The sequence below is a fragment of the Branchiostoma floridae genome, chromosome 6 (assembly GCF_000003815.2).
Source record: "Branchiostoma floridae strain S238N-H82 chromosome 6, Bfl_VNyyK, whole genome shotgun sequence".
Classification (NCBI taxonomy): Eukaryota; Metazoa; Chordata; class Leptocardii; order Amphioxiformes; family Branchiostomatidae; genus Branchiostoma; species Branchiostoma floridae.
In genome coordinates, this window is record NC_049984.1 from 27,603,680 (window position 1) to 27,613,750 (window position 10,071).

Here is a 10,071-nt window from a genome sequence, read left to right on the forward strand (position 1 = left end):
GATATAGAATGGATGACAGAGGTAGATAGGAAGGATCTTTGAACCAGTACTGAAGGATAGGCCCGAGCGGAGCACTGTTGATCGCGGTCGCCCCGGGTAACGCGAGTGACGTTTTATTAGCCCTTGCTATTGCGGCACGACGCCGGTACTACATCCTAGTGCAAGGGCAGATAGTAAATTTTCTGGGTACTTTCTTCCACGTGATCTGGTTCGCTCACCCTTTCGAGTTAGATGAGATAGCAAACAGGTTGGCCGAGAGGGGAACGTATTGTTTAAAATATATCTTGCGAAGGTCAGAGACGCCCCAGTCACGTGGTCGTTCGGTATTGGGTCATTGTCACTCCTACTGAGACAGTTGCCCTTGCTGATATACACCAGTCCGGGGGACCACAACCAAAGCGACTACTATAGTAGGGGATAGACGGCGGAAAGTAAAGTAGAACTTCACGTGGGTGTATGGACATAAACGGAAATATGGCGGTCGGTCTTGGGAACGCCAGGGCCAAGCTAGAAGGAATAAGGGAGAAGATGAGGTCGCAGATAGGCGCGGAGGGGGAGACCCCAAGAGTAGGCCCGGGGTTGTTCACGACGAGTACATGGAACTGCCCGACGTGTCCGGGAGAAGACCCCGAGTAAGGGACCCTCTATACACTCCAGATATGGGACCCCTGCCACCATATGGATTCATTCCGCGTACCCCATCTAACTCCACTCCGCATACGTCGGTCTAGAACTCCATCTCCGCCCCGGAACCGTTGTTCCACATCTTGCCTGTCGAATGGACAGCCCACAATAGTTGTACACACTGATCGGAAACTTCCAAAGTTCTCGGGGGGCGACGCATCACTTTCGTTCGAAGACTGGCTAGATGAGGTAGAGGGGGCCTTGAACACATGGGGGGATGTACTCCCGAACAGCCTGATCTGGACGAATTCAGATAGGGAAGAGAAACAGGAGGTTAACGTTCTGGAACCACGGGACCGGGGGATCCCCAGAAAATCTTAGACACGCTGAAGAGGGCATTTAAAGACTACCGCCAGCTTGCTAATTCTTAGTAGCACATTCCTTGCCAATTTCGTAGCATTCTATCATCTCACTCTAACGATACATTTTGACATTTACAGATGATGTGCCGTAACACCTGGAAAGACATAGCACCTGGGAAATTAGTCAAGGGAGTAAGGCAGGACGCATGGCTGATCAAACATTGTCCGCCAGGTACTCGGTGATCTCCCCGCAGTGCAGGACAGTCTGGAGACAAGACAGAGTTTAGCATACTCGTTTAGGAGGAACGGTCAGATTAAGCGCTACCGAGAAGAGAGGAAAAGTTGCATTGTTCAAGTTCAAGTTGATAAATCTATATATCCTGTCACATAATCGATTAACTTCGGTCAAACTTGTTGCAAATGTCTTGATCGCTGGCCGATTTTAAAATCGGTAGGGGGTCGCGTGTACTTTTCGACTCAGTCAAAGTTGACCCGGTCACATTGACCGAGGCTTGGACGAAATATAGTCGTTGTCTTACATTTAAAATGTTCGCTATGTGTCAGCAGGTCCCTAGCGAGCTAGGCCCGCTCATAGTAATATAGCCGTCTCCGATATTTAGAATTTGTGCAACATTTCAGATTACTGGTTGCTTGCAGTAAGAGTGTTGAGTGATGTCCTGTTCAGTTGTAGAATAAACTTAGCATCAGTTAGCATACATAGTTGACTGTATTTATCATTCCTGCCTGCAATGCTTTTAAGTTGTGGTTTTATGTCTGATGTTGTTTTACCTGAATCATATTCACTGCAGGGACCCAGCCCAGGAGACAGAGAGCTGTATCCTGGAACAGCTGTGTTCATCAGCAACGCTGACCTGCTGGTTCTGGTCAACAGGGACAGCCACAATGGAAGGAAGCTCACCCATCTATTGTTGGACTTCTTCCACCAATAGATTGTGCTAACAAACTACACAGCATTCACAAGCAAGGGGGCACGGGACGGCAAGATGCAGCTAAACAAGAACGTGCTGGACGCTATAGAAATTATGTATCTAATACATTGTGTCATGCAGGTTCTAGGTATAGTGTGCTATATCATACTTGAATGTATTTGTCAGGATGTGAGAATTAGACCATGGAAACTTCTCAGTGTTGTGTTGGCATTACAAACACAACCATTCTGAGGCCAATAGTCAAGAGGACACATTTTAAATCCCTATCAATATTAAAAAAAAAAAAGGCTACCATTGCTACCAGTTGAGCAGCCGATACGATACAGCTGTCAGAAACCTTTAGAGCGATTGCTCTTGCTTAGCGTTTGCACAATGCAACAAAATGACTGGGAAAACGCTCTGTGGCACCATACATAAAGATCTAACCATACTAAATCTCAACCCAGGCAACTGCAGAGCTCAGTGCTTTAATTAAATGATGATGGAAATATGACAGGAGTCGAGAATGGTTGCATAACGATGCTAAATTTTACCTTCCCAGCGTTCTGAAGGACTATCTGTACACCTTCAGTGCGGCCCTCTCTGCAGAGGCAGGCTACACAGATAAAGCCAGCCTCGCCACAGTGGAGCCTCAAAAAGAGTCGCAAGGGATGTGAGGCTTCTACTGGTCTTCATCCTTAACGAGGAGAAGATGGGTGCCTTGATGGCCATGAATTTGAAAACGGGAGAATTGAGATATTTCTACTCAAGCAGGAACAATCACATTTTTCTAGAGAAGCCAATGTAAGTGGAAAACGAAAACGGGATCGAACGCGAATATGTTGGAACGTTGGAATACGGTTTTCTGGAATACGCAAAACAGTAGAGAACCAACTCTAATTTTGTAGTGCGCAAGGTTACAAATGCAACATTCTACGTCAGTAAGTTATAGAACACCCGATAGGCGCTTCAGACTTTCTTTGCCAGACTATATTATCAACAACAAAGCCATCGTCTCCCTGCTAACCGGACCTCACGGCACCTATACGGACAACTTGTGCTTCTTACGTTGTCTCGCCCTGCACAAAGGAGAGGAAAAACTAAGCCTGGATAAGACCGCCAAATACCTGCTCGAGAGGTACCTATGGCATGTCAGGAAGACACGGGATGAGTTCAAAGGGGTGACGCTGAATCAACTTCGCGATATAGAATAACTCTTTGGCGTCAATGTACACCTGTATCGCCTACACCAAGATGATGAAGATCAAAGTACATTTGCAGAACTGATCAGACGCCCCTTGGCAATACACGGAGACGCCATGTATCTAAATTTGTATGAAGAACACTTAAGCTACTTCACCGAGTTTTAAAAATACGCAAATTCCTTGTCCTGTTGCAAGTGTGGTCAGAAGTTCACACACACGGGTATCTAAACAGACACGAGGGAACATGCACCGTAACTACAAAATACGTGTATCCAGGTGGGGCGTGAAGCGTACAATCTTCGAAAAGTTACAAGACGAAGGAATCCTGATACAAGAGAAAGATTGTTACTATCCATACAGGCCAATGTATGATATAGAATGCTTATTAAAATCGATCTCGGGTCAACAAACACCGAAAATGACATGGGAGGCCGTTCACGAGCTCCTCAGCGTCTGCAAATGTTCAAACGTTCCAGGATTCACGGAACCAAAGTGCTTCATCTCAGAGGGGGATCCGGCCACTTTCGTCGAAACATTCTTGTCGTATCTGGAACAAGTCAGGTTCGCGGCATACGAGAAACTGAGAGACAAGTTCGAGTGGGTATTTGAAACCATGACAAACAAAAGACAACAAGACATTGCAAGAATAGAGGAAGACGAGGCCAACAAACAAAACATGCTATTGTACCACGTATATTGCTTGAAATCTTGGTACCTAACAAAATCTCATTCTTGTGTAGCGATGTTATTTTACAATGATTATTTAATAGGAAAAGAAAAAAAGTCAGAACACAATGCTACAAACATTCAAAAATATACTTTTCAAAATTGGATGTTAATTTTTCGGGCTGTTGAACATGGACAAAAAGAGGTCAGGGTCAGCGGTGCGCTGCATACCCTGAAATGAGTATGTACAGACCCAACTAGGGTGGGGAAATCTCAACTTTAAGGGAAGGTCTGGAGTACCGTGGAGCCCCGTTACGCTGAAACGGCATCTTGTTTTAAATTCAATGAATACATAAATGAAGTGTTCTCTGGAAATAGGCTTCTGGAACATTTAAGGCGGAATCACCACTCCAGATGTTAGGACAGGGTTGGTGTTACTACTGTCTAACCCATATTTACTTGATATCCCAGACCCTGATCAGACTACAATGCAGAAAAACTGGCTACTGCCAGCGAGGCGTACGAGGAAGAAAACAAGCGGAGAACAACAATATTGGCAGTAGTTTACCGGGATCATCTCTAGGTCGGGCTGAGGCAAAGTACCATCAGGAACAAGAGCAAAAGGAACTTAACATTATTTGTGGCCTTGACATCCAGCAAACCCATCTAACTTAGCTGAACAAGCCCCTACTGAGCCAGAGGCACAGTCCCCGAAGTCTGGGCTTCCAAGAGGCTTGACAGCTGTAATACTTTAAGACCTGACTAACAGAACCCGAATAAGCTGGATGTCCTGCCATTGCCAATAGTTTTGCTCTGTCACCTGTATATATTTGGAGTTAGACGTGTATGAAAGATAACATTGCAACAGCTACTGTAGTTCCCATCAAGGGGCTGGTTGTTTTTTCTCAGCATCCTGCAATAGGTATAAGATGATTCCACACTTGATGCTGAACACTTCAAAGATCACTAGACTTGTGGCATCTTGTACACCTCTGGGTTGACCTGTGGGACAGAAATGTTCATATTATTGCACATTTAACATCAGCATACGAGACTATGAATAAATATAAGCTTAAAACGCTATACTCATTTTCTCTGAGACAATTGTGACTGAGCATGATATATGCACATACATCATACATACCCTCACTCTACCCGTTTTAATTCTACAGAGTACAAACTAGCGTAGTTCCCATTACAACATCGAGTTTAAAAAAAAAAATTAACCTGCATAACGCACAGTGCATCTCAAAATCAAACTGAGGGCATTACAAATTGGGAAGCACTTTAACCGTTTTAAATTAAAATGCCATGTCAAGAACTTTCACTGATCAAGACTGTTTGCATAACCCAGTGAAATTCAGTGAAATTTATATTATACAAAGAACCCGTATGACCTGACCACGCCACCCCGGTCCTTTGTTCTGTAGCTACAGGACTCGGTAACAGAAACGGACCTTCACACACAAAAACATCACTGAAACATCGTCCTCAACCTCTGGATAAAAAAAAAAAAACGAGGTTGTGTGTTTAAAATACGCCGGCATCGTCGAGTTTTTCAGTCAAATTTTATCATTTCCCTGAGTTGTCAACGCCAGAATGCTCCCCAAAAAAGGCGACATGACCCTCACCAAAAAAGTTTTCCTAACCGGTAATATTTTTTTTTCAGTTTCAAATTGCAATGTACTAACTAACCACTGAAACAGCTATACTATAAGATGACAAGAAAGATTTCTGAGGCACACAGAAGTAAAATAAGAAGACAAAATTTGTTGTCCACCCTCACCTCACAATGGCCGCCCTGCACTGAGTGGATTCCGCACAAAACAGAAGCAGTTCTTTTGTATCAGTGCGCGTAAACATCTGGAATGCTGCTGGACTTTAAATGGAAGACTTACATTCAGTTTACTCGTCAAAAAATACCAAAAGAATAACTAATAGTCTAGAGCAAACAAAAGCAGCAAATGAAACCACATATCAATTGCACTTTCCATTTTTGGCTGCACTATTTTATGGCAGCGCTTGTGTACCTTTTGTCTGGGGAGGGTATTCGGTGGTGGCTGGATGATGACGTGTACAGCCCACCGAGGGTTACTTAGGGGTTTTTCGAAGTACCGCTCTTTAAAAAAACTCGATACACGTAAGGCCATGTTGATTTGATTATATGGATGCCATCCATGGAACGCCGAAGCTGATGCGAGGGCGCGAATAAAGACAAAGTTTGGCCAAAAAAGTTGCCTTCAGTATGAATCTAAGTGGCCAGTGTATCAATCTAAGGTTGAACAAGATTAAACACACATATTATTTCTATTATTATTACATGATTATGATATTTTTATCATATATAACAACTAGAAAGGCCGACATTTGCTTGAGAGCAAATACAGCATATTTCAGCCATACCCGTTCCCATGCAAAATTGAACTGTTCCAAATCACTCCTGCGCAAAAATTGAACATTCTAACAGTAACTTCTCGAAATGAACTACTACCAAGGCCGACATCAAGGATCAAAAAGGATTGACATGAATGAAATTAAAGCCATCATATAGAAGTCAAACGAGTGACATTTGGTATAACATCTACACAAATCACAGTCCAAAGGATGAATTAATATTAATATTAACAAAATTATAAATTAAAAAACAGAAAGAAACAAACATGCCGATAACGGGGATCGACCCCGCGTCGGCGGATTACAAATCGAACGTGCAAACCACAACACCAAAAGCTCTAGAGCAACTGACGTGGTCAGTTTGGCAGCGCTTAAACCCCACTGTTACACAATAAGCAGCATAATATATTTGACCCCCCCCCCCCCCCTCCCCACAGAAAAATACTAGTATGTGGACGTCGTCACGATCAAAATAAAGATAACTAGTTACCGTCAAAAAACAGAAATGATGCAGAAAACACCATGACATCTCGTGTGGAAGTATCTTTTGCCCTTTCCCAAGGAAAACTGATTTCGCCTACTAACGTTATCAGTTCATGCATGTTTTTGACAACAAACGGAGATACACAACGACGGCAGTGGCTTGTCAGCACTTGCCTGCGGTACCAGCGTTCCACAGTTCTCATATAACGTTGTTTTGACGAATTTCACAAACGAAAACACCTTTCAATGTACATTAACAACGGAGTGAACAATGTAAGGCTAGCCATTTCTCACCTAAAGATGTTCTGCTACCGATGACAACCGAAACTGGGTAGAAGCTGACGTAAAATGCGCGGAAAAACTGCAGACTAAATGCAGTTGCTGCGGGAGTCTGTGACGTAAATGTAAAATCAAAAATGAACGAGTCCGGTGGAATCTTCAAGAAGGTCTGCATAAAAATCTCAAACCTAAAAGTTTCTTTCCGTATATATATATTGTGTATATTTGTAATTGCTGTTTTCAAAATAATGGTCACATATTATATTCCTATTTTCTTTGCAGTAACCTTTTATGGAGTAACATAAATTACAAAATCCTCTCAAATATGAATGGTTCCGTCTACATATAAACATGACAATCAAATGTTGCGTCATTGCCGACGAAGTGTTCCTTTCTCTTCGCTGATTGGCTGGCGGCACAATTCAATTAATTAGCAGACTGACACCTGTCACCTGTCGCCCAGGGTGGGAGTTGTTGCTTTGTTTGCCATATATGGAACGCACTAAACGTCGAGAATGGCCAAAACACCTCCCGTAAAACCCCGAAATGGGTCATTTTGAAGTGATATACGCCAAAAATGAAAATTGGGTTCTTTAAATAAATACTCCATGCACGCCTGTACCAAACTTTTAGGTATTGGTCCACTCCACCATATGCATTGTGCAAAATTTCAGGTCATTCGGTCCAGGAACGACGGAGATGATTCGCTTTGAAAATTTGACAGGAGAAAGAAAGAAAGAAGAAGAAACACAAGTTAGGAATGTTTGTAAGCATAAGTCCGTGAGATTTCTGAAACAAAAGCAATTCCGTGATAAACGGAACCTTCTAAAAACGTACGGAGCTAACCGTTAGCTCCGTACGTTTTTAGAAGGTTCCGAGTGCAGCGAAAATACCATCGATAGCGATTCAACTTCGGATGGCAAACCGGACAAAAGTTATAAGTACTGTTGAAGTCATTAACGTTAAAGTTTGTTTTTATTTGCCTTTGACGGTTTGACCTGAAATACTGTTACGCTAAACTCCTGCAGAGAAGTTAAGTGACCGCTGTGATTATTACAGAAATGCCCCTAAAAACTGATACAATAAGCCTTCTGAATAGCCTAAAGTGCAAGAGTTTCAGGCGGGCTTCGCCCCCCTGGGACCCCCAACGGGGCTCTGCCCCTGGACCCTGCCGGGCCGGGGCCTTCGGCGTTCTTCGGCGGCCCCCGAAAAAAATTCTGGCGGGAACACTGCAGTATATACCAGTGTTCTCGCCAGAAATTTTTCACAGCGTCGGGGCAGGGGTCCGGGGGCCGCCGAAGGCCCTCGGCGGGGTCCAGGGGCAGCCCGCCTGAAGCTCTTGCATTTTAGGCTATTGAGAAGGCTTATTTTATCACTTTTTAGGGCCATATCTACGATCATCGTAGCAGTCACTTAACTTTTCTTCAGCAGTTTGACGTAACAATATTTCGGATAAAAGCGTCAAAGACAACTAAAAACTCATAAACAACAAACTTTACTCAGCTCAACAGTACTTGATATATAAAATATTGTCCGAGTTGCCATCCGAAGTTGAAGTGCTTACTAAGTTAGAGCGCTAGTAACGTTATATTCGCAGCGTTGTTAGCCACCGTGCGACTTATGTAATGTTGACGGTTTGATATCCCTGCGTCGCCGCCTCGCCGTCAGACGATATTCCCACGGACATGTTTCAAGAAAAATATCGGGCAAAAACCGCTGTTTCGCGTCAGATTCTATTCTTTAAAACATGTGGGACTCAGTGTTACAGTCTAATAAATATTTTGTAGAAGCACCGCTGTGGGAAACAAAGTCCAAGGAATGTATTCACGAAGCATGAATTTCGCTGTACGGCACCATGACTGTTTGAAACTCTAATCAACATCCGCGTTTGATTGATAGCCGGCGGCCCTTTGACAAAGTCGGCGAAGGATCCCACTAACACTGCCGACACTGCCCTGGCGGTTTGTGGGCGGGGTCACTTTGCGAGGCTTGCCTGACGCCCGGGTTTTACATACAAACTTACGATGGTTTGTAACTTACGTTGCCGAGCAAAAGAGCTTCAAATTTAGAACAGGAATTTTGGGAACGCGACCCGCTATTGTTCCAAAATTATGTCGGAAGGAATTGATTCTATTTCCCGCGCTGAAATAAAAATTACGCAACTACTAGTAACTGCCTGTTGGTCAACCCCGATCCCCAAATACGGGACATTCCCCGGGAACTGGCTGTTCCGGGGAGGGATCCCACCCCACTGATAACTCGCGGCAAGGCACACTCGCTACACTTTTTACATTTTTTGGCGCGAAAGCAGGGCGGCACACGCAAAATTTAGAACAGGAAATTTGGGAACGCGACCCGTTCTTGCTCTAGAAATGTGTCAGAAAGAATTGATTGTATTTTCCTCACAGAAAAAGAAATGACGCAACTACTAGTAAGAGCCTTTGTTTACATCAACCACGCTCCCCAAATAAGGAGTTCCGTAACGGAATCGTGGGGCCCCGCTTATGAATATTAATTAGCCTTCGCTCTTCGCGCACAGGTGTGGACTCCGTGCGGGGTCACGGAAGGTCACGCCAGGAGGCCAAAAGAAAACAAGTTACCCCTCAGAAAAGTGCCAAAATTAATTATTTTAAAGTAGTTTATGTCAAAACTTTTACTTGGATCATTTTACCAACTATCTAATGCCTATCTACACCAAATTTCAGGCCATTCCATTGTAAGACCAGGGTACAGGGGGACAATATATTTTATTTTGGTCAAAACATGACCTTGAAACCTCAATAAAATCATTTTAGAGGCAGATATGAAAAAACTGAGAAAAAAAGCATCAAGGTATTGGCCCATTCTACCCCTGTGCCAAATTTCAGGTCATTCGGTCCAGGAACGGCGGAGATGAATCACTTTGAAGATTTGACAGGAGAAAGAAGAAAGAAAGAAAGAAAGAAGAAACATTACGAATACAATATATTTCACCATACTATGTATGGCTGAAATATAATTAGGAGAAAATGCCGGTACAAACCCGTTCCTTGTTTCTCTTTGGGTCGGTTCGAAAAAAAAGCACCTGAAACAAAATCAATGGGACGGGATTCGCCGATATGAATACTGTAAATACTGTAATGAGTACTA

General features: G+C 43.5%; 1 long non-coding RNA gene across 1 annotated transcript; it reads right to left on the reverse strand.

The window, feature by feature from the left end:
* Positions 1-3,728: 3,728 nt before the first annotated feature.
* LOC118417280 lies at positions 3,729-5,723 on the reverse strand. Its single transcript, XR_004831347.1, has 2 exons — positions 5,573-5,723; positions 3,729-4,788 (listed from the first exon to the last, which is right to left on the reverse strand). It is a non-coding gene; the product is annotated as an uncharacterized LOC118417280 (long non-coding RNA).
* Positions 5,724-10,071: the final 4,348 nt, after the last annotated feature.